This window comes from Danio rerio, chromosome 4 (assembly GCF_052040795.2).
Source record: "Danio rerio strain M-AB ecotype USA chromosome 4, GRCz13ab, whole genome shotgun sequence".
Taxonomy (NCBI): Eukaryota; Metazoa; Chordata; class Actinopteri; order Cypriniformes; family Danionidae; genus Danio; species Danio rerio.
The window spans coordinates 58,543,102-58,562,866 of NC_141024.2; the positions used below are offsets into that span (position 1 = coordinate 58,543,102).

Consider the following 19,765-nt stretch of genomic DNA (forward strand, 5'->3'; position numbering starts at 1 on the left):
GGAGGAACATTGCTGGGACTCGAGGCGTAAATATTCCCTGAGCCTGACCACTGGTCTGTGCTCGCTACGGTGGCACATATACTAAAATTGGATTGATACAGAGAAGATTAGCATGGCCCCTGCGAAAGGATGACACGCAAATCCGTGAAGTGCTCCATAATGCTGTTTTAGTGCGTGGGTAAAAGTACAGAAATGCAAAAAGACAAAAGGCTTTTCACGATTCCAAATGGTGCATGAGGATGAGTTTAGCAAATCGTGGGAGGTGCTGCTGGGTCAACTGGAAAGTCTACATGCATGGTGAAAACGAATGTGGGATGCTTTGATCGTTTGCTTTGTTGTGCAACCAATGCACTTCCAAAGCCCTTGCTTTACTGGGACTTTGCCATAGGCTATCCTGACACTCTAATTTCCCCCTGTCCATAAACTTGGTGACCTACTGCATCAATCAGTGTGCCTAGCACTGACAGGGCCAAAGCTCTGTAGTGCACGGCATACAAGTGGGAACATGGCTCTCCAGGTCCCACCACCTTGGAGGAACATTGCTGGGACTCGAGGCGTACATATGCCCTGAGCCTGTCCACTCGTCCGTGCTCGCTACGGTGGCACATATACTAAAATTGGATCGATACAGAGAAGATTAGCATGGCCCCTGCGAAAGGATGACACGCAAATCCGTGAAGCGCTCCATATTGCTGTTTTAGTGCGTGGGTAAAAGTACAGAAATGCAAAAAGACAAAAGGCTTTTCACGATTCCAAATGGTGCATGAGGATGGGTTTAGCAAATCGTGGGAGGTGCTGCTCGGTCAACTGGAAAGTCTACATGCATGGTGAAAACGAATGTGGTATGCTTTGATCATTTGTTTTGTTGTGCAACCAATGCACTTCCAAAGCCCTTGCTTTACTGGGACTTTGCCATAGGCTATCCTGACACTCTAATTTCCCCCTGTCCATAAACTTGGTGACCTACTGCATCAATCAGTGTGCCTAGCACTGACAGGGCCAAAGCTCTGTAGTGCACGGCATACAAGTGGGAACATGGCTCTCCAGGTCCCACCACCTTGGAGGAACATTGCTGGGACTCGAGGCGTACATATGCCCTGAGCCTGACTGCTGATCTGTGCTCGCTACGGTGGCACATATACTAAAATTGGATCGATACAGAGAAGATTAGCATGGCCCCTGCGAAAGGATGACACGCAAATCCGTGAAGCGCTCCATATTGCTGTTTTAGTGCGTGGGTAAAAGTACAGAAATGCAAAAAGACAAAAGGCTTTTCACGATTCCAAATGGTGCATGAGGATGGGTTTAGCAAATCGTGGGAGGTGCTGCTGGGTCAACTGGAAAGTCTACATGCATGGTGAAAACGAATGTTGGATGCTTTGATCGTTTGTTTTGTTGTGATAATGCACTTCCAAAGCCCTTGCTTTAGTGGGACTTTGCCATAGGCTATCCTGACACTCTAATTTCCCCCTGTCCATAAACTTGGTGACCTACTGCATCAATCAGTGTGCCTAGCACTGACAGGGCCAAAGCTCTGTAGTGCACGGCATACAAGTGGGAACATGGCTCTTCGGGTCCCACCACCTTGAAGGAACATTGCTGGGACTCGAGGCGTACATATGCCCTGAGCCTGATCGCTGGTCTGTGCTTGCTACGGTGGCACATATACTAAAATTGGATCGATACAGAGAAGATTAGCATGGCCCCTGCGAAAGGATGACACGCAAATCCGTGAAGCGCTCCATAATGCTGTTTTAGTGCGTGGGTAAAAGTACAGAAATGAAAAAAGACAAAAGGCTTTTCACGATTCCAAATGGTGCATGAGGATGAGTTTAGCAAATCGTGGGAGGTGCTGCTGGGTCAACTGGAAAGTCTACATGCATGGTGAAAACGAATGTGGGATGCTTTGATCGTTTGCTTTGTTGTGCAACCAATGCACTTCCAAAGCCCTTGCTTTACTGGGACTTTGCCATAGGCTATCCTGACACTCTAATTTCCCCCTGTCCATAAACTTGGTGACCTACTGCATCAATCAGTGTGCCTAGCACTGACAGGGCCAAAGCTCTGTAGTGCACGGCATACAAGTGGGAACATGGCTCTCCAGGTCCCACCACCTTGGAGGAACATTGCTGGGACTCGAGGCGTACATATGCCCTGAGCCTGACTGCTGATCCGTGCTCGCTACGGTGGCACATATACTAAAATTGGATCGATACAGAGAAGATTAGCATGGCCCCTGCGAAAGGATGACACGCAAATCCGTGAAGCGCTCCATATTGCTGTTTTAGTGCGTGGGTAAAAGTACAGAAATGCAAAAAGACAAAAGGCTTTTCACGATTCCAAATGGTGCATGAGGATGGGTTTAGCAAATCGTGGGAGGTGCTGCTCGGTCAACTGGAAAGTCTACATGCATGGTGAAAACGAATGTGGTATGCTTTGATCATTTGTTTTGTTGTGCAACCAATGCACTTCCAAAGCCCTTGCTTTACTGGGACTTTGCCATAGGCTATCCTGACACTCTAATTTCCCCCTGTCCATAAACTTGGTGACCTACTGCATCAATCAGTGTGCCTAGCACTGACAGGGCCAAAGCTCTGTAGTGCACGGCATACAAGTGGGAACATGGCTCTCCAGGTCCCACCACCTTCGTGGAACATTGCTGGGACTCGAGGCGTACATATGCCCTGAGCCTGACTGCTGATCTGTGCTCGCTACGGTGGCACATATACTAAAATTGGATCGATACAGAGAAGATTAGCATGGCCCCTGCGAAAGGATGACACGCAAATCCGTGAAGCGATCCATATTGCTGTTTTAGTGCGTGGGTAAAAGTACAGAAATGCAAAAAGACAAAAGGCTTTTCACGATTCCAAATGGTGCATGAGGATGGGTTTAGCAAATCGTGGGAGGTGCTGCTGGGTCAACTGGAAAGTCTACATGCATGGTGAAAACGAATGTTGGATGCTTTGATCGTTTGTTTTGTTGTGATAATGCACTTCCAAAGCCCTTGCTTTAGTGGGACTTTGCCATAGGCTATCCTGACACTCTAATTTCCCCCTGTCCATAAACTTGGTGACCTACTGCATCAATCAGTGTGCCTAGCACTGACAGGGCCAAAGCTCTGTAGTGCACGGCATACAAGTGGGAACATGGCTCTTCGGGTCCCACCACCTTGAAGGAACATTGCTGGGACTCGAGGCGTACATATGCCCTGAGCCTGATCGCTGGTCTGTGCTTGCTACGGTGGCACATATACTAAAATTGGATCGATACAGAGAAGATTAGCATGGCCCCTGCGAAAGGATGACACGCAAATCCGTGAAGCGCTCCATATTGCTGTTTTAGTGCGTGGGTAAAAGTACAGAAATGAAAAAAGACAAAAGGCTTTTCACGATTCCAAATGGTGCATGAGGATGGGTTTAGCAAATCGTGGGAGGTGCTGCTGGGTCAACTGGAAAGTCTACATGCATGGTGAAAACGAATGTGGGATGCTTTGATCGTTTGTTTTGTTGTGCTAATGCACTTCCAAAGCCCTTGCTTTAGTGGGACTTTGCCATAGGCTATCCTGACACTCTAATTTCCCCCTGTCCATAAACTTGGTGACCTACTGCATCAATCAGTGTGCCTAGCACTGACAGGGCCAAAGCTCTGTAGTGCACGGCATACAAGTGGGAACATGGCTCTTCGGGTCCCACCACCTTGAAGGAACATTGCTGGGACTCGAGGCGTACATATGCCCTGAGCCTGACCGCTGGTCTGTGCTTGCTACGGTGGCACATATACTAAAATTGGATCGATACAGAGAAGATTAGCATGGCCCCTGCGAAAGGATGACACGCAAATCCGTGAAGCGCTCCATATTGCTGTTTTAGTGCGTGGGTAAAAGTACAGAAATGAAAAAAGACAAAAGGCTTTTCATGATTCCAAATGGTGCATGAGGATGGGTTTAGCAAATCGTGGGAGGTGCTGCTGGGTCAACTGGAAATTCTACATGCATGGTGAAAACGAATGTGGGATGCTTTGATCGTTTGCTTTGTTGTGCAACCAATGCACTTCCAAAGCCCTTGCTTTACTGGGACTTTGCCATAGGCTATCCTGACACTCTAATTTCCCCCTGTCCATAAACTTGGTGACCTACTGCATCAATCAGTGTGCCTAGCACTGACAGGGCCAAAGCTCTGTAGTGCACGGCATACAAGTGGGAATATGGCTCTCCAGGTCCCACCACCTTGGAGGAACATTGCTGGGACTCGAGGCGTACATATGCCCTGAGCCTGTCCACTCGTCCGTGCTCGCTACGGTGGCACATATACTAAAATTGGATCGATACAGAGAAGATTAGCATGGCCCCTGCGAAAGGATGACACGCAAATCCGTGAAGCGCTCCATAATGCTGTTTTAGTGCGTGGGTAAAAGTACAGAAATGAAAAAAGACAAAAGGCTTTTCACGATTCCAAATGGTGCATGAGGATGGGTTTAGCAAATCGTGGGAGGTGCTGCTGGGTCAACTGGAAAGTCTACATGCATGGTGAAAACGAATGTGGGATGCTTTGATCGTTTGTTTTGTTGTGCTAATGCACTTCCAAAGCCCTTGCTTTAGTGGGACTTTGCCATAGGCTATCCTGACACTCTAATTTCCCCCTGTCCATAAACTTGGTGACCTACTGCATCAATCAGTGTGCCTAGCACTGACAGGGCCAAAGCTCTGTAGTGCACGGCATACAAGTGGGAACATGGCTCTCCGGTTCCCACCACCCTGGAGGAACATTGCTGGGACTCGAGGCGTAAATATGCCCTGAGCCTGACCACTGGTCTGTGCTTGCTACGGTGGCACATATACTAAAATTGGATTGATACAGAGAAGATTAGCATGGCCCCTGCGAAAGGATGACACGCAAATCCGTGAAGTGCTCCATAATGCTGTTTTAGTGCGTGGGTAAAAGTACAGAAATGCAAAAAGACAAAAGGCTTTTCACGATTCCAAATGGTGCATGAGGATGAGTTTAGCAAATCGTGGGAGGTGCTGCTGGGTCAACTGGAAAGTCTACATGCATGGTGAAAACGAATGTGGGATGCTTTGATCGTTTGCTTTGTTGTGCAACCAATGCACTTCCAAAGCCCTTGCTTTACTGGGACTTTGCCATAGGCTATCCTGACACTCTAATTTCCCCCTGTCCATAAACTTGGTGACCTACTGCATCAATCAGTGTGCCTAGCACTGACAGGGCCAAAGCTCTGTAGTGCACGGCATACAAGTGGGAACATGGCTCTCCAGGTCCCACCACCTTGGAGGAACATTGCTGGGACTCGAGGCGTACATATGCCCTGAGCCTGACTGCTGATCTGTGCTCGCTACGGTGGCACATATACTAAAATTGGATCGATACAGAGAAGATTAGCATGGCCCCTGCGAAAGGATGACACGCAAATCCGTGAAGCGCTCCATATTGCTGTTTTAGTGCGTGGGTAAAAGTACAGAAATGCAAAAAGACAAAAGGCTTTTCACGATTCCAAATGGTGCATGAGGATGGGTTTAGCAAATCGTGGGAGGTGCTGCTGGGTCAACTGGAAAGTCTACATGCATGGTGAAAACGAATGTTGGATGCTTTGATCGTTTGTTTTGTTGTGATAATGCACTTCCAAAGCCCTTGCTTTAGTGGGACTTTGCCATAGGCTATCCTGACACTCTAATTTCCCCCTGTCCATAAACTTGGTGACCTACTGCATCAATCAGTGTGCCTAGCACTGACAGGGCCAAAGCTCTGTAGTGCACGGCATACAAGTGGGAACATGGCTCTTCGGGTCCCACCACCTTGAAGGAACATTGCTGGGACTCGAGGCGTACATATGCCCTGAGCCTGACCGCTGGTCTGTGCTTGCTACGGTGGCACATATACTAAAATTGGATCGATACAGAGAAGATTAGCATGGCCCCTGCGAAAGGATGACACGCAAATCCGTGAAGCGCTCCATATTGCTGTTTTAGTGCGTGGGTAAAAGTACAGAAATAAAAAAAGACAAAAGGCTTTTCACGATTCCAAATGGTGCATGAGGATGGGTTTAGCAAATCGTGGGAGGTGCTGCTGGGTCAACTGGAAAGTCTACATGCATGGTGAAAACGAATGTGAGATGCTTTGATCGTTTGCTTTGTTGTGCAACCAATGCACTTCCAAAGCCCTTGCTTTACTGGGACTTTGCCATAGGCTATCCTGACACTCTAATTTCCCCCGTCCATAAACTTGGTGACCTACTGCATCAATCAGTGTGCCTAGCACTGACAGGGCCAAAGCTCTGTAGTGCACGGCATACAAGTGGGAACATGGCTCTCCAGGTCCCACCACCTTGGAGGAACATTGCTGGGACTCGAGGCGTACATATGCCCTGAGCCTGTCTACTCGTCCGTGCTCGCTACGGTGGCACATATACTAAAATTGGATCGATACAGAGAAGATTAGCATGGCCCCTGCGAAAGGATGACACGCAAATCCATGAAGCGCTCCATATTGCTGATTTAGTGCGTGGGTAAAAGTACAGAAATGCAAAAAGACAAAAGGCTTTTCACGATTCCAAATGGTGCATGAGGATGGGTTTAGCAAATCGTGGGAGGTGCTGCTGGGTCAACTGGAAAGTCTACATGCATGGTGAAAACGAATGTGGGATGCTTTGATCGTTTGTTTTGTTGTGCTAATGCACTTCCAAAGCCCTTGCTTTAGTGGGACTTTGCCATAGGCTATCCTGACACTCTAATTTCCCCCTGTCCATAAACTTGGTGACCTACTGCATCAATCAGTGTGCCTAGCACTGACAGGGCCAAAGCTCTGTAGTGCACGGCATACAAGTGGGAACATGGCTCTCCAGGTCCCACCACCTTGGAGGAACATTGCTGGGACTCGAGGCGTACATATGCCCTGAGCCTGTCCACTCGTCCGTGCTCGCTACGGTGGCACATATACTAAAATTGGATCGATACAGAGAAGATTAGCATGGCCCCTGCGAAAGGATGACACGCAAATCCGTGAAGCGCTCCATATTGCTGATTTAGTGCGTGGGTAAAAGTACAGAAATGCAAAAAGACAAAAGGCTTTTCACGATTCCAAATGGTGCATGAGGATGGGTTTAGCAAATCGTGGGAGGTGCTGCTGGGTCAACTGGAAAGTCTACATGCATGGTGAAAACGAATGTGGGATGCTTTGATCATTTGTTTTGTTGTGCAACCAATGCACTTTCAAAGCCCTTGCTTTACTGGGACTTTGCCATAGGCTATCCTGACACTCTAATTTCCCCCTGTCCATAAACTTGGTGACCTACTGCATCAATCAGTGTGCCTAGCACTGACAGGGCCAAAGCTCTGTAGTGCACGGCATACAAGTGGGAACATGGCTCTCCAGGTCCCACCACCTTGGAGGAACATTGCTGGGACTCGAGGCGTACATATGCCCTGAGCCTGTCCACTCGTCCGTGCTCGCTACGGTGGCACATATACTAAAATTGGATCGATACAGAGAAGATTAGCATGGCCCCTGCGAAAGGATGACACGCAAATCCGTGAAGCGCTCCATATTGCTGTTTTAGTGCGTGGGTAAAAGTACAGAAATGCAAAAAGACAAAAGGCTTTTCACGATTCCAAATGGTGCATGAGGATGGGTTTAGCAAATCGTGGGAGGTGCTGCTCGGTCAACTGGAAAGTCTACATGCATGGTGAAAACGAATGTGGTATGCTTTGATCATTTGTTTTGTTGTGCAACCAATGCACTTCCAAAGCCCTTGCTTTACTGGGACTTTGCCATAGGCTATCCTGACACTCTAATTTCCCCCTGTCCATAAACTTGGTGACCTACTGCATCAATCAGTGTGCCTAGCACTGACAGGGCCAAAGCTCTGTAGTGCACGGCATACAAGTGGGAACATGGCTCTCCAGGTCCCACCACCTTGGAGGAACATTGCTGGGACTCGAGGCGTACATATGCCCTGAGCCTGACTGCTGATCTGTGCTCGCTACGGTGGCACATATACTAAAATTGGATCGATACAGAGAAGATTAGCATGGCCCCTGCGAAAGGATGACACGCAAATCCGTGAAGCGCTCCATATTGCTGTTTTAGTGCGTGGGTAAAAGTACAGAAATGCAAAAAGACAAAAGGCTTTTCACGATTCCAAATGGTGCATGAGGATGGGTTTAGCAAATCGTGGGAGGTGCTGCTGGGTCAACTGGAAAGTCTACATGCATGGTGAAAACGAATGTTGGATGCTTTGATCGTTTGTTTTGTTGTGATAATGCACTTCCAAAGCCCTTGCTTTAGTGGGACTTTGCCATAGGCTATCCTGACACTCTAATTTCCCCCTGTCCATAAACTTGGTGACCTACTGCATCAATCAGTGTGCCTAGCACTGACAGGGCCAAAGCTCTGTAGTGCACGGCATACAAGTGGGAACATGGCTCTTCGGGTCCCACCACCTTGAAGGAACATTGCTGGGACTCGAGGCGTACATATGCCCTGAGCCTGATCGCTGGTCTGTGCTTGCTACGGTGGCACATATACTAAAATTGGATCGATACAGAGAAGATTAGCATGGCCCCTGCGAAAGGATGACACGCAAATCCGTGAAGCGCTCCATATTGCTGTTTTAGTGCGTGGGTAAAAGTACAGAAATGAAAAAAGACAAAAGGCTTTTCACGATTCCAAATGGTGCATGAGGATGGGTTTAGCAAATCGTGGGAGGTGCTGCTGGGTCAACTGGAAAGTCTACATGCATGGTGAAAACGAATGTGAGATGCTTTGATCGTTTGCTTTGTTGTGCAACCAATGCACTTCCAAAGCCCTTGCTTTACTGGGACTTTGCCATAGGCTATCCTGACACTCTAATTTCCCCCCGTCCATAAACTTGGTGACCTACTGCATCAATCAGTGTGCCTAGCACTGACAGGGCCAAAGCTCTGTAGTGCACGGCATACAAGTGGGAACATGGCTCTCCAGGTCCCACCACCTTGGAGGAACATTGCTGGGACTCGAGGCGTACATATGCCCTGAGCCTGTCTACTCGTCCGTGCTCGCTACGGTGGCACATATACTAAAATTGGATCGATACAGAGAAGATTAGCATGGCCCCTGCGAAAGGATGACACGCAAATCCGTGAAGCGCTCCATAATGCTGTTTTAGTGCGTGGGTAAAAGTACAGAAATGAAAAAAGACAAAAGGCTTTTCACGATTCCAAATGGTGCATGAGGATGAGTTTAGCAAATCGTGGGAGGTGCTGCTGGGTCAACTGGAAAGTCTACATGCATGGTGAAAACGAATGTGGGATGCTTTGATCGTTTGCTTTGTTGTGCAACCAATGCACTTCCAAAGCCCTTGCTTTACTGGGACTTTGCCATAGGCTATCCTGACACTCTAATTTCCCCCTGTCCATAAACTTGGTGACCTACTGCATCAATCAGTGTGCCTAGCACTGACAGGGCCAAAGCTCTGTAGTGCACGGCATACAAGTGGGAACATGGCTCTCCAGGTCCCACCACCTTGGAGGAACATTGCTGGGACTCGAGGCGTACATATGCCCTGAGCCTGACTGCTGATCCGTGCTCGCTACGGTGGCACATATACTAAAATTGGATCGATACAGAGAAGATTAGCATGGCCCCTGCGAAAGGATGACACGCAAATCCGTGAAGCGCTCCATATTGCTGTTTTAGTGCGTGGGTAAAAGTACAGAAATGCAAAAAGACAAAAGGCTTTTCACGATTCCAAATGGTGCATGAGGATGGGTTTAGCAAATCGTGGGAGGTGCTGCTCGGTCAACTGGAAAGTCTACATGCATGGTGAAAACGAATGTGGTATGCTTTGATCATTTGTTTTGTTGTGCAACCAATGCACTTCCAAAGCCCTTGCTTTACTGGGACTTTGCCATAGGCTATCCTGACACTCTAATTTCCCCCTGTCCATAAACTTGGTGACCTACTGCATCAATCAGTGTGCCTAGCACTGACAGGGCCAAAGCTCTGTAGTGCACGGCATACAAGTGGGAACATGGCTCTCCAGGTCCCACCACCTTCGTGGAACATTGCTGGGACTCGAGGCGTACATATGCCCTGAGCCTGACTGCTGATCTGTGCTCGCTACGGTGGCACATATACTAAAATTGGATCGATACAGAGAAGATTAGCATGGCCCCTGCGAAAGGATGACACGCAAATCCGTGAAGCGATCCATATTGCTGTTTTAGTGCGTGGGTAAAAGTACAGAAATGCAAAAAGACAAAAGGCTTTTCACGATTCCAAATGGTGCATGAGGATGGGTTTAGCAAATCGTGGGAGGTGCTGCTGGGTCAACTGGAAAGTCTACATGCATGGTGAAAACGAATGTTGGATGCTTTGATCGTTTGTTTTGTTGTGATAATGCACTTCCAAAGCCCTTGCTTTAGTGGGACTTTGCCATAGGCTATCCTGACACTCTAATTTCCCCCTGTCCATAAACTTGGTGACCTACTGCATCAATCAGTGTGCCTAGCACTGACAGGGCCAAAGCTCTGTAGTGCACGGCATACAAGTGGGAACATGGCTCTTCGGGTCCCACCACCTTGAAGGAACATTGCTGGGACTCGAGGCGTACATATGCCCTGAGCCTGACCGCTGGTCTGTGCTCGCTACGGTGGCACATATACTAAAATTGGATCGATACAGAGAAGATTAGCATGGCCCCTGCGAAAGGATGACACGCAAATCCGTGAAGCGCTCCATATTGCTGTTTTAGTGCGTGGGTAAAAGTACAGAAATGAAAAAAGACAAAAGGCTTTTCACGATTCCAAATGGTGCATGAGGATGGGTTTAGCAAATCGTGGGAGGTGCTGCTGGGTCAACTGGAAAGTCTACATGCATGGTGAAAACGAATGTGGGATGCTTTGATCGTTTGTTTTGTTGTGCTAATGCACTTCCAAAGCCCTTGCTTTAGTGGGACTTTGCCATAGGCTATCCTGACACTCTAATTTCCCCCTGTCCATAAACTTGGTGACCTACTGCATCAATCAGTGTGCCTAGCACTGACAGGGCCAAAGCTCTGTAGTGCACGGCATACAAGTGGGAACATGGCTCTTCGGGTCCCACCACCTTGAAGGAACATTGCTGGGACTCGAGGCGTACATATGCCCTGAGCCTGACCGCTGGTCTGTGCTTGCTACGGTGGCACATATACTAAAATTGGATCGATACAGAGAAGATTAGCATGGCCCCTGCGAAAGGATGACACGCAAATCCGTGAAGCGCTCCATATTGCTGTTTTAGTGCGTGGGTAAAAGTACAGAAATGAAAAAAGACAAAAGGCTTTTCATGATTCCAAATGGTGCATGAGGATGGGTTTAGCAAATCGTGGGAGGTGCTGCTGGGTCAACTGGAAATTCTACATGCATGGTGAAAACGAATGTGGGATGCTTTGATCGTTTGCTTTGTTGTGCAACCAATGCACTTCCAAAGCCCTTGCTTTACTGGGACTTTGCCATAGGCTATCCTGACACTCTAATTTCCCCCTGTCCATAAACTTGGTGACCTACTGCATCAATCAGTGTGCCTAGCACTGACAGGGCCAAAGCTCTGTAGTGCACGGCATACAAGTGGGAATATGGCTCTCCAGGTCCCACCACCTTGGAGGAACATTGCTGGGACTCGAGGCGTACATATGCCCTGAGCCTGTCCACTCGTCCGTGCTCGCTACGGTGGCACATATACTAAAATTGGATCGATACAGAGAAGATTAGCATGGCCCCTGCGAAAGGATGACACGCAAATCCGTGAAGCGCTCCATAATGCTGTTTTAGTGCGTGGGTAAAAGTACAGAAATGAAAAAAGACAAAAGGCTTTTCACGATTCCAAATGGTGCATGAGGATGGGTTTAGCAAATCGTGGGAGGTGCTGCTGGGTCAACTGGAAAGTCTACATGCATGGTGAAAACGAATGTGGGATGCTTTGATCGTTTGTTTTGTTGTGCTAATGCACTTCCAAAGCCCTTGCTTTAGTGGGACTTTGCCATAGGCTATCCTGACACTCTAATTTCCCCCTGTCCATAAACTTGGTGACCTACTGCATCAATCAGTGTGCCTAGCACTGACAGGGCCAAAGCTCTGTAGTGCACGGCATACAAGTGGGAACATGGCTCTCCGGTTCCCACCACCCTGGAGGAACATTGCTGGGACTCGAGGCGTAAATATGCCCTGAGCCTGACCACTGGTCTGTGCTTGCTACGGTGGCACATATACTAAAATTGGATTGATACAGAGAAGATTAGCATGGCCCCTGCGAAAGGATGACACGCAAATCCGTGAAGTGCTCCATAATGCTGTTTTAGTGCGTGGGTAAAAGTACAGAAATGCAAAAAGACAAAAGGCTTTTCACGATTCCAAATGGTGCATGAGGATGAGTTTAGCAAATCGTGGGAGGTGCTGCTGGGTCAACTGGAAAGTCTACATGCATGGTGAAAACGAATGTGGGATGCTTTGATCGTTTGCTTTGTTGTGCAACCAATGCACTTCCAAAGCCCTTGCTTTACTGGGACTTTGCCATAGGCTATCCTGACACTCTAATTTCCCCCTGTCCATAAACTTGGTGACCTACTGCATCAATCAGTGTGCCTAGCACTGACAGGGCCAAAGCTCTGTAGTGCACGGCATACAAGTGGGAACATGGCTCTCCAGGTCCCACCACCTTGGAGGAACATTGCTGGGACTCGAGGCGTACATATGCCCTGAGCCTGTCCACTCGTCCGTGCTCGCTACGGTGGCACATATACTAAAATTGGATCGATACAGAGAAGATTAGCATGGCCCCTGCGAAAGGATGACACGCAAATCCGTGAAGCGCTCCATATTGCTGTTTTAGTGCGTGGGTAAAAGTACAGAAATGCAAAAAGACAAAAGGCTTTTCACGATTCCAAATGGTGCATGAGGATGGGTTTAGCAAATCGTGGGAGGTGCTGCTCGGTCAACTGGAAAGTCTACATGCATGGTGAAAACGAATGTGGTATGCTTTGATCATTTGTTTTGTTGTGCAACCAATGCACTTCCAAAGCCCTTGCTTTACTGGGACTTTGCCATAGGCTATCCTGACACTCTAATTTCCCCCTGTCCATAAACTTGGTGACCTACTGCATCAATCAGTGTGCCTAGCACTGACAGGGCCAAAGCTCTGTAGTGCACGGCATACAAGTGGGAACATGGCTCTCCAGGTCCCACCACCTTGGAGGAACATTGCTGGGACTCGAGGCGTACATATGCCCTGAGCCTGACTGCTGATCTGTGCTCGCTACGGTGGCACATATACTAAAATTGGATCGATACAGAGAAGATTAGCATGGCCCCTGCGAAAGGATGACACGCAAATCCGTGAAGCGCTCCATATTGCTGTTTTAGTGCGTGGGTAAAAGTACAGAAATGCAAAAAGACAAAAGGCTTTTCACGATTCCAAATGGTGCATGAGGATGGGTTTAGCAAATCGTGGGAGGTGCTGCTGGGTCAACTGGAAAGTCTACATGCATGGTGAAAACGAATGTTGGATGCTTTGATCGTTTGTTTTGTTGTGATAATGCACTTCCAAAGCCCTTGCTTTAGTGGGACTTTGCCATAGGCTATCCTGACACTCTAATTTCCCCCTGTCCATAAACTTGGTGACCTACTGCATCAATCAGTGTGCCTAGCACTGACAGGGCCAAAGCTCTGTAGTGCACGGCATACAAGTGGGAACATGGCTCTTCGGGTCCCACCACCTTGAAGGAACATTGCTGGGACTCGAGGCGTACATATGCCCTGAGCCTGACCGCTGGTCTGTGCTTGCTACGGTGGCACATATACTAAAATTGGATCGATACAGAGAAGATTAGCATGGCCCCTGCGAAAGGATGACACGCAAATCCGTGAAGCGCTCCATATTGCTGTTTTAGTGCGTGGGTAAAAGTACAGAAATAAAAAAAGACAAAAGGCTTTTCACGATTCCAAATGGTGCATGAGGATGGGTTTAGCAAATCGTGGGAGGTGCTGCTGGGTCAACTGGAAAGTCTACATGCATGGTGAAAACGAATGTGAGATGCTTTGATCGTTTGCTTTGTTGTGCAACCAATGCACTTCCAAAGCCCTTGCTTTACTGGGACTTTGCCATAGGCTATCCTGACACTCTAATTTCCCCCGTCCATAAACTTGGTGACCTACTGCATCAATCAGTGTGCCTAGCACTGACAGGGCCAAAGCTCTGTAGTGCACGGCATACAAGTGGGAACATGGCTCTCCAGGTCCCACCACCTTGGAGGAACATTGCTGGGACTCGAGGCGTACATATGCCCTGAGCCTGTCTACTCGTCCGTGCTCGCTACGGTGGCACATATACTAAAATTGGATCGATACAGAGAAGATTAGCATGGCCCCTGCGAAAGGATGACACGCAAATCCATGAAGCGCTCCATATTGCTGATTTAGTGCGTGGGTAAAAGTACAGAAATGCAAAAAGACAAAAGGCTTTTCACGATTCCAAATGGTGCATGAGGATGGGTTTAGCAAATCGTGGGAGGTGCTGCTGGGTCAACTGGAAAGTCTACATGCATGGTGAAAACGAATGTGGGATGCTTTGATCGTTTGTTTTGTTGTGCTAATGCACTTCCAAAGCCCTTGCTTTAGTGGGACTTTGCCATAGGCTATCCTGACACTCTAATTTCCCCCTGTCCATAAACTTGGTGACCTACTGCATCAATCAGTGTGCCTAGCACTGACAGGGCCAAAGCTCTGTAGTGCACGGCATACAAGTGGGAACATGGCTCTCCAGGTCCCACCACCTTGGAGGAACATTGCTGGGACTCGAGGCGTACATATGCCCTGAGCCTGTCCACTCGTCCGTGCTCGCTACGGTGGCACATATACTAAAATTGGATCGATACAGAGAAGATTAGCATGGCCCCTGCGAAAGGATGACACGCAAATCCGTGAAGCGCTCCATATTGCTGATTTAGTGCGTGGGTAAAAGTACAGAAATGCAAAAAGACAAAAGGCTTTTCACGATTCCAAATGGTGCATGAGGATGGGTTTAGCAAATCGTGGGAGGTGCTGCTGGGTCAACTGGAAAGTCTACATGCATGGTGAAAACGAATGTGGGATGCTTTGATCATTTGTTTTGTTGTGCAACCAATGCACTTTCAAAGCCCTTGCTTTACTGGGACTTTGCCATAGGCTATCCTGACACTCTAATTTCCCCCTGTCCATAAACTTGGTGACCTACTGCATCAATCAGTGTGCCTAGCACTGACAGGGCCAAAGCTCTGTAGTGCACGGCATACAAGTGGGAACATGGCTCTCCAGGTCCCACCACCTTGGAGGAACATTGCTGGGACTCGAGGCGTACATATGCCCTGAGCCTGACTGCTGATCTGTGCTCGCTACGGTGGCACATATACTAAAATTGGATCGATACAGAGAAGATTAGCATGGCCCCTGCGAAAGGATGACACGCAAATCCGTGAAGCGCTCCATATTGCTGTTTTAGTGCGTGGGTAAAAGTACAGAAATGAAAAAAGACAAAAGGCTTTTCACGATTCCAAATGGTGCATGAGGATGGGTTTAGCAAATCGTGGGAGGTGCTGCTGGGTCAACTGGAAAGTCTACATGCATGGTGAAAACGAATGTGGGATGCTTTGATCGTTTGTTTTGTTGTGCTAATGCACTTCCAAAGCCCTTGCTTTAGTGGGACTTTGCCATAGGCTATCCTGACACTCTAATTTCCCCCTGTCCATAAACTTGGTGACCTACTGCATCAATCAGTGTGCCTAGCACTGACAGGGCCAAAGCTCTGTAGTGCACGGCATACAAGTGGGAACATGGCTCTCCAGGTCCCACCACCTTGGAGGAACATTGCTGGGACTCGAGGCGTACATATGCCCTGAGCCTGTCCACTCGTCCGTGCTCGCTACGGTGGCACATATACTAAAATTGGATCGATACAGAGAAGATTAGCATGGCCCCTGCGAAAGGATGACACGCAAATCCGTGAAGCGCTCCATATTGCTGTTTTAGTGCGTGGGTAAAAGTACAGAAATGCAAAAAGACAAAAGGCTTTTCACGATTCCAAATGGTGCATGAGGATGGGTTTAGCAAATCGTGGGAGGTGCTGCTGGGTCAACTGGAAAGTCTACATGCATGGTGAAAACGAATGTGGGATGCTTTGATCATTTGTTTTGTTGTGCAACCAATGCACTTTCAAAGCCCTTGCTTTACTGGGACTTTGCCATAGGCTATCCTGACACTCTAATTTCCCCCTGTCCATAAACTTGGTGACCTACTGCATCAATCAGTGTGCCTAGCACTGACAGGGCCAAAGCTCTGTAGTGCACGGCATACAAGTGGGAACATGGCTCTTCGGGTCCCACCACCTTGAAGGAACATTGCTGGGACTCGAGGCGTACATATGCCCTGAGCCTGACCGCTGGTCTGTGCTTGCTACGGTGGCACATATACTAAAATTGGATCGATACAGAGAAGATTAGCATGGCCCCTGCGAAAGGATGACACGCAAATCCGTGAAGCGCTCCATATTGCTGTTTTAGTGCGTGGGTAAAAGTACAGAAATGAAAAAAGACAAAAGGCTTTTCATGATTCCAAATGGTGCATGAGGATGGGTTTAGCAAATCGTGGGAGGTGCTGCTGGGTCAACTGGAAATTCTACATGCATGGTGAAAACGAATGTGGGATGCTTTGATCGTTTGCTTTGTTGTGCAACCAATGCACTTCCAAAGCCCTTGCTTTACTGGGACTTTGCCATAGGCTATCCTGACACTCTAATTTCCCCCTGTCCATAAACTTGGTGACCTACTGCATCAATCAGTGTGCCTAGCACTGACAGGGCCAAAGCTCTGTAGTGCACGGCATACAAGTGGGAATATGGCTCTCCAGGTCCCACCACCTTGGAGGAACATTGCTGGGACTCGAGGCGTACATATGCCCTGAGCCTGTCCACTCGTCCGTGCTCGCTACGGTGGCACATATACTAAAATTGGATCGATACAGAGAAGATTAGCATGGCCCCTGCGAAAGGATGACACGCAAATCCGTGAAGCGCTCCATAATGCTGTTTTAGTGCGTGGGTAAAAGTACAGAAATGAAAAAAGACAAAAGGCTTTTCACGATTCCAAATGGTGCATGAGGATGGGTTTAGCAAATCGTGGGAGGTGCTGCTGGGTCAACTGGAAAGTCTACATGCATGGTGAAAACGAATGTGGGATGCTTTGATCGTTTGCTTTGTTGTGCAACCAATGCACTTCCAAAGCCCTTGCTTTACTGGGACTTTGCCATAGGCTATCCTGACACTCTAATTTCCCCCTGTCCATAAACTTGGTGACCTACTGCATCAATCAGTGTGCCTAGCACTGACAGGGCCAAAGCTCTGTAGTGCACGGCATACAAGTGGGAACATGGCTCTCCGGTTCCCACCACCCTGGAGGAACATTGCTGGGACTCGAGGCGTAAATATGCACTGAGCCTGACCACTGGTCTGTGCTCGCTACGGTGGCACATATACTAAAATTGGATTGATACAGAGAAGATTAGCATGGCCCCTGCGAAAGGATGACACGCAAATCCGTGAAGTGCTCCATAATGCTGTTTTAGTGCGTGGGTAAAAGTACAGAAATGCAAAAAGACAAAAGGCTTTTCACGATTCCAAATGGTGCATGAGGATGAGTTTAGCAAATCGTGGGAGGTGCTGCTGGGTCAACTGGAAAGTCTACATGCATGGTGAAAACGAATGTGGGATGCTTTGATCGTTTGCTTTGTTGTGCAACCAATGCACTTCCAAAGCCCTTGCTTTACTGGGACTTTGCCATAGGCTATCCTGACACTCTAATTTCCCCCTGTCCATAAACTTGGTGACCTACTGCATCAATCAGTGTGCCTAGCACTGACAGGGCCAAAGCTCTGTAGTGCACGGCATACAAGTGGGAACATGGCTCTCCAGGTCCCACCACCTTGGAGGAACATTGCTGGGACTCGAGGCGTACATATGCCCTGAGCCTGTCCACTCGTCCGTGCTCGCTACGGTGGCACATATACTAAAATTGGATCGATACAGAGAAGATTAGCATGGCCCCTGCGAAAGGATGACACACAAATCCGTGAAGCGCTCCATATTGCTGTTTTAGTGCGTGGGTAAAAGTACAGAAATGCAAAAAGACAAAAGGCTTTTCACGATTCCAAATGGTGCATGAGGATGGGTTTAGCAAATCGTGGGAGGTGCTGCTCGGTCAACTGGAAAGTCTACATGCATGGTGAAAACGAATGTGGTATGCTTTGATCATTTGTTTTGTTGTGCAACCAATGCACTTCCAAAGCCCTTGCTTTACTGGGACTTTGCCATAGGCTATCCTGACACTCTAATTTCCCCCTGTCCATAAACTTGGTGACCTACTGCATCAATCAGTGTGCCTAGCACTGACAGGGCCAAAGCTCTGTAGTGCACGGCATACAAGTGGGAACATGGCTCTCCAGGTCCCACCACCTTGGAGGAACATTGCTGGGACTCGAGGCGTACATATGCCCTGAGCCTGACTGCTGATCTGTGCTCGCTACGGTGGCACATATACTAAAATTGGATCGATACAGAGAAGATTAGCATGGCCCCTGCGAAAGGATGACACGCAAATCCGTGAAGCGCTCCATATTGCTGTTTTAGTGCGTGGGTAAAAGTACAGAAATGCAAAAAGACAAAAGGCTTTTCACGATTCCAAATGGTGCATGAGGATGGGTTTAGCAAATCGTGGGAGGTGCTGCTGGGTCAACTGGAAAGTCTACATGCATGGTGAAAACGAATGTTGGATGCTTTGATCGTTTGTTTTGTTGTGATAATGCACTTCCAAAGCCCTTGCTTTAGTGGGACTTTGCCATAGGCTATCCTGACACTCTAATTTCCCCCTGTCCATAAACTTGGTGACCTACTGCATCAATCAGTGTGCCTAGCACTGACAGGGCCAAAGCTCTGTAGTGCATGGCATACAAGTGGGAACATGGCTCTTCGGGTCCCACCACCTTGAAGGAACATTGCTGGGACTCGAGGCGTACATATGCCCTGAGCCTGACCGCTGGTCTGTGCTTGCTACGGTGGCACATATACTAAAATTGGATCGATACAGAGAAGATTAGCATGGCCCCTGCGAAAGGATGACACGCAAATCCGTGAAGCGCTCCATATTGCTGTTTTAGTGCGTGGGTAAAAGTACAGAAATGAAAAAAGACAAAAGGCTTTTCACGATTCCAAATGGTGCATGAGGATGGGTTTAGCAAATCGTGGGAGGTGCTGCTGGGTCAACTGGAAAGTCTACATGCATGGTGAAAACGAATGTGGGATGCTTTGATCATTTGTTTTGTTGTGCAACCAATGCACTTTCAAAGCCCTTGCTTTACTGGGACTTTGCCACAGGCTATCCTGACACTCTAATTTCCCCCTGTCCATAAACTTGGTGACCTACTGCATCAATCAGTGTGCCTAGCACTGACAGGGCCAAAGCTCTGTAGTGCACGGCATACAAGTCGGAACATGGCTCTCCAGGTCCCACCACCTTGGAGGAACATTGCTGGGACTCGAGGCGTACATATGCCCTGAGCCTGACTGCTGATCTGTGCTCGCTACGGTGGCACATATACTAAAATTGGATCGATACAGAGAAGATTAGCATGGCCCCTGCGAAAGGATGACACGCAAATCCGTGAAGCGCTCCATATTGCTGTTTTAGTGCGTGGGTAAAAGTACAGAAATGAAAA

General features: G+C 48.2%; 38 non-coding genes across 38 annotated transcripts; all 38 read left to right on the forward strand.

Moving 5' to 3' along the window:
• The first annotated feature begins 57 nt into the window (after positions 1–57).
• LOC137494611 (U6 spliceosomal RNA) lies at positions 58–164 on the forward strand. Its single transcript, XR_015485014.1, has one exon. It is a non-coding gene; the product is annotated as a U6 spliceosomal RNA (small nuclear RNA).
• A 423-nt stretch (positions 165–587) lies between these two features.
• LOC137494799 (U6 spliceosomal RNA) lies at positions 588–694 on the forward strand. Its single transcript, XR_015484614.1, has one exon. It is a non-coding gene; the product is annotated as a U6 spliceosomal RNA (small nuclear RNA).
• A 423-nt stretch (positions 695–1,117) lies between these two features.
• LOC137494938 (U6 spliceosomal RNA) lies at positions 1,118–1,224 on the forward strand. The gene has a single exon (XR_015488783.1). It is a non-coding gene; the product is annotated as a U6 spliceosomal RNA (small nuclear RNA).
• A 420-nt stretch (positions 1,225–1,644) lies between these two features.
• Positions 1,645–1,751, forward strand: LOC137494610 (U6 spliceosomal RNA). Its single transcript, XR_015484996.1, has one exon. It is a non-coding gene; the product is annotated as a U6 spliceosomal RNA (small nuclear RNA).
• Positions 1,752–2,174: 423 nt separating this feature from the next.
• On the forward strand, positions 2,175–2,281 carry LOC137494798 (U6 spliceosomal RNA). Its single transcript, XR_015488794.1, has one exon. It is a non-coding gene; the product is annotated as a U6 spliceosomal RNA (small nuclear RNA).
• Positions 2,282–2,704: 423 nt separating this feature from the next.
• Positions 2,705–2,811, forward strand: LOC137494797 (U6 spliceosomal RNA). Its single transcript, XR_015484852.1, has one exon. It is a non-coding gene; the product is annotated as a U6 spliceosomal RNA (small nuclear RNA).
• A 420-nt stretch (positions 2,812–3,231) lies between these two features.
• On the forward strand, positions 3,232–3,338 carry LOC137494937 (U6 spliceosomal RNA). Its single transcript, XR_015484817.1, has one exon. It is a non-coding gene; the product is annotated as a U6 spliceosomal RNA (small nuclear RNA).
• A 420-nt stretch (positions 3,339–3,758) lies between these two features.
• On the forward strand, positions 3,759–3,865 carry LOC137494993 (U6 spliceosomal RNA). The gene has a single exon (XR_015484818.1). It is a non-coding gene; the product is annotated as a U6 spliceosomal RNA (small nuclear RNA).
• Positions 3,866–4,288: 423 nt separating this feature from the next.
• LOC137494609 (U6 spliceosomal RNA) lies at positions 4,289–4,395 on the forward strand. The gene has a single exon (XR_015484984.1). It is a non-coding gene; the product is annotated as a U6 spliceosomal RNA (small nuclear RNA).
• Positions 4,396–4,815: 420 nt separating this feature from the next.
• Positions 4,816–4,922, forward strand: LOC137494796 (U6 spliceosomal RNA). Its single transcript, XR_015485024.1, has one exon. It is a non-coding gene; the product is annotated as a U6 spliceosomal RNA (small nuclear RNA).
• A 423-nt stretch (positions 4,923–5,345) lies between these two features.
• On the forward strand, positions 5,346–5,452 carry LOC137494882 (U6 spliceosomal RNA). Its single transcript, XR_015488805.1, has one exon. It is a non-coding gene; the product is annotated as a U6 spliceosomal RNA (small nuclear RNA).
• Positions 5,453–5,872: 420 nt separating this feature from the next.
• Positions 5,873–5,979, forward strand: LOC137494608 (U6 spliceosomal RNA). Its single transcript, XR_015484819.1, has one exon. It is a non-coding gene; the product is annotated as a U6 spliceosomal RNA (small nuclear RNA).
• Positions 5,980–6,401: 422 nt separating this feature from the next.
• On the forward strand, positions 6,402–6,508 carry LOC137494607 (U6 spliceosomal RNA). Its single transcript, XR_015484897.1, has one exon. It is a non-coding gene; the product is annotated as a U6 spliceosomal RNA (small nuclear RNA).
• A 420-nt stretch (positions 6,509–6,928) lies between these two features.
• LOC137494606 (U6 spliceosomal RNA) lies at positions 6,929–7,035 on the forward strand. Its single transcript, XR_015484615.1, has one exon. It is a non-coding gene; the product is annotated as a U6 spliceosomal RNA (small nuclear RNA).
• Positions 7,036–7,458: 423 nt separating this feature from the next.
• Positions 7,459–7,565, forward strand: LOC137494795 (U6 spliceosomal RNA). Its single transcript, XR_015484616.1, has one exon. It is a non-coding gene; the product is annotated as a U6 spliceosomal RNA (small nuclear RNA).
• Positions 7,566–7,988: 423 nt separating this feature from the next.
• LOC137494605 (U6 spliceosomal RNA) lies at positions 7,989–8,095 on the forward strand. Its single transcript, XR_015488817.1, has one exon. It is a non-coding gene; the product is annotated as a U6 spliceosomal RNA (small nuclear RNA).
• A 420-nt stretch (positions 8,096–8,515) lies between these two features.
• Positions 8,516–8,622, forward strand: LOC137494999 (U6 spliceosomal RNA). Its single transcript, XR_015484820.1, has one exon. It is a non-coding gene; the product is annotated as a U6 spliceosomal RNA (small nuclear RNA).
• Positions 8,623–9,045: 423 nt separating this feature from the next.
• On the forward strand, positions 9,046–9,152 carry LOC137494982 (U6 spliceosomal RNA). The gene has a single exon (XR_015484991.1). It is a non-coding gene; the product is annotated as a U6 spliceosomal RNA (small nuclear RNA).
• A 423-nt stretch (positions 9,153–9,575) lies between these two features.
• LOC137494604 (U6 spliceosomal RNA) lies at positions 9,576–9,682 on the forward strand. The gene has a single exon (XR_015488829.1). It is a non-coding gene; the product is annotated as a U6 spliceosomal RNA (small nuclear RNA).
• Positions 9,683–10,105: 423 nt separating this feature from the next.
• On the forward strand, positions 10,106–10,212 carry LOC137494603 (U6 spliceosomal RNA). The gene has a single exon (XR_015484853.1). It is a non-coding gene; the product is annotated as a U6 spliceosomal RNA (small nuclear RNA).
• Positions 10,213–10,632: 420 nt separating this feature from the next.
• Positions 10,633–10,739, forward strand: LOC137494794 (U6 spliceosomal RNA). Its single transcript, XR_015484617.1, has one exon. It is a non-coding gene; the product is annotated as a U6 spliceosomal RNA (small nuclear RNA).
• Positions 10,740–11,159: 420 nt separating this feature from the next.
• LOC137494793 (U6 spliceosomal RNA) lies at positions 11,160–11,266 on the forward strand. The gene has a single exon (XR_015484821.1). It is a non-coding gene; the product is annotated as a U6 spliceosomal RNA (small nuclear RNA).
• Positions 11,267–11,689: 423 nt separating this feature from the next.
• LOC137494791 (U6 spliceosomal RNA) lies at positions 11,690–11,796 on the forward strand. Its single transcript, XR_015484985.1, has one exon. It is a non-coding gene; the product is annotated as a U6 spliceosomal RNA (small nuclear RNA).
• Positions 11,797–12,216: 420 nt separating this feature from the next.
• Positions 12,217–12,323, forward strand: LOC137494936 (U6 spliceosomal RNA). The gene has a single exon (XR_015485025.1). It is a non-coding gene; the product is annotated as a U6 spliceosomal RNA (small nuclear RNA).
• Positions 12,324–12,746: 423 nt separating this feature from the next.
• LOC137494992 (U6 spliceosomal RNA) lies at positions 12,747–12,853 on the forward strand. The gene has a single exon (XR_015484623.1). It is a non-coding gene; the product is annotated as a U6 spliceosomal RNA (small nuclear RNA).
• A 423-nt stretch (positions 12,854–13,276) lies between these two features.
• Positions 13,277–13,383, forward strand: LOC148682217 (U6 spliceosomal RNA). The gene has a single exon (XR_015943268.1). It is a non-coding gene; the product is annotated as a U6 spliceosomal RNA (small nuclear RNA).
• Positions 13,384–13,803: 420 nt separating this feature from the next.
• On the forward strand, positions 13,804–13,910 carry LOC137494790 (U6 spliceosomal RNA). The gene has a single exon (XR_015484823.1). It is a non-coding gene; the product is annotated as a U6 spliceosomal RNA (small nuclear RNA).
• A 422-nt stretch (positions 13,911–14,332) lies between these two features.
• On the forward strand, positions 14,333–14,439 carry LOC148682218 (U6 spliceosomal RNA). The gene has a single exon (XR_015943298.1). It is a non-coding gene; the product is annotated as a U6 spliceosomal RNA (small nuclear RNA).
• Positions 14,440–14,859: 420 nt separating this feature from the next.
• On the forward strand, positions 14,860–14,966 carry LOC148682219 (U6 spliceosomal RNA). The gene has a single exon (XR_015943280.1). It is a non-coding gene; the product is annotated as a U6 spliceosomal RNA (small nuclear RNA).
• A 423-nt stretch (positions 14,967–15,389) lies between these two features.
• Positions 15,390–15,496, forward strand: LOC137494599 (U6 spliceosomal RNA). Its single transcript, XR_015488853.1, has one exon. It is a non-coding gene; the product is annotated as a U6 spliceosomal RNA (small nuclear RNA).
• A 420-nt stretch (positions 15,497–15,916) lies between these two features.
• Positions 15,917–16,023, forward strand: LOC137494598 (U6 spliceosomal RNA). The gene has a single exon (XR_015484646.1). It is a non-coding gene; the product is annotated as a U6 spliceosomal RNA (small nuclear RNA).
• A 423-nt stretch (positions 16,024–16,446) lies between these two features.
• LOC137494935 (U6 spliceosomal RNA) lies at positions 16,447–16,553 on the forward strand. Its single transcript, XR_015484824.1, has one exon. It is a non-coding gene; the product is annotated as a U6 spliceosomal RNA (small nuclear RNA).
• Positions 16,554–16,976: 423 nt separating this feature from the next.
• LOC137494981 (U6 spliceosomal RNA) lies at positions 16,977–17,083 on the forward strand. Its single transcript, XR_015484986.1, has one exon. It is a non-coding gene; the product is annotated as a U6 spliceosomal RNA (small nuclear RNA).
• Positions 17,084–17,506: 423 nt separating this feature from the next.
• Positions 17,507–17,613, forward strand: LOC137494876 (U6 spliceosomal RNA). The gene has a single exon (XR_015485015.1). It is a non-coding gene; the product is annotated as a U6 spliceosomal RNA (small nuclear RNA).
• Positions 17,614–18,036: 423 nt separating this feature from the next.
• LOC137494597 (U6 spliceosomal RNA) lies at positions 18,037–18,143 on the forward strand. Its single transcript, XR_015484920.1, has one exon. It is a non-coding gene; the product is annotated as a U6 spliceosomal RNA (small nuclear RNA).
• Positions 18,144–18,566: 423 nt separating this feature from the next.
• On the forward strand, positions 18,567–18,673 carry LOC137494949 (U6 spliceosomal RNA). Its single transcript, XR_015488865.1, has one exon. It is a non-coding gene; the product is annotated as a U6 spliceosomal RNA (small nuclear RNA).
• Positions 18,674–19,093: 420 nt separating this feature from the next.
• LOC137494596 (U6 spliceosomal RNA) lies at positions 19,094–19,200 on the forward strand. Its single transcript, XR_015484825.1, has one exon. It is a non-coding gene; the product is annotated as a U6 spliceosomal RNA (small nuclear RNA).
• Positions 19,201–19,623: 423 nt separating this feature from the next.
• Positions 19,624–19,730, forward strand: LOC137494868 (U6 spliceosomal RNA). The gene has a single exon (XR_015488876.1). It is a non-coding gene; the product is annotated as a U6 spliceosomal RNA (small nuclear RNA).
• The last annotated feature ends 35 nt before the right edge of the window (positions 19,731–19,765 follow it).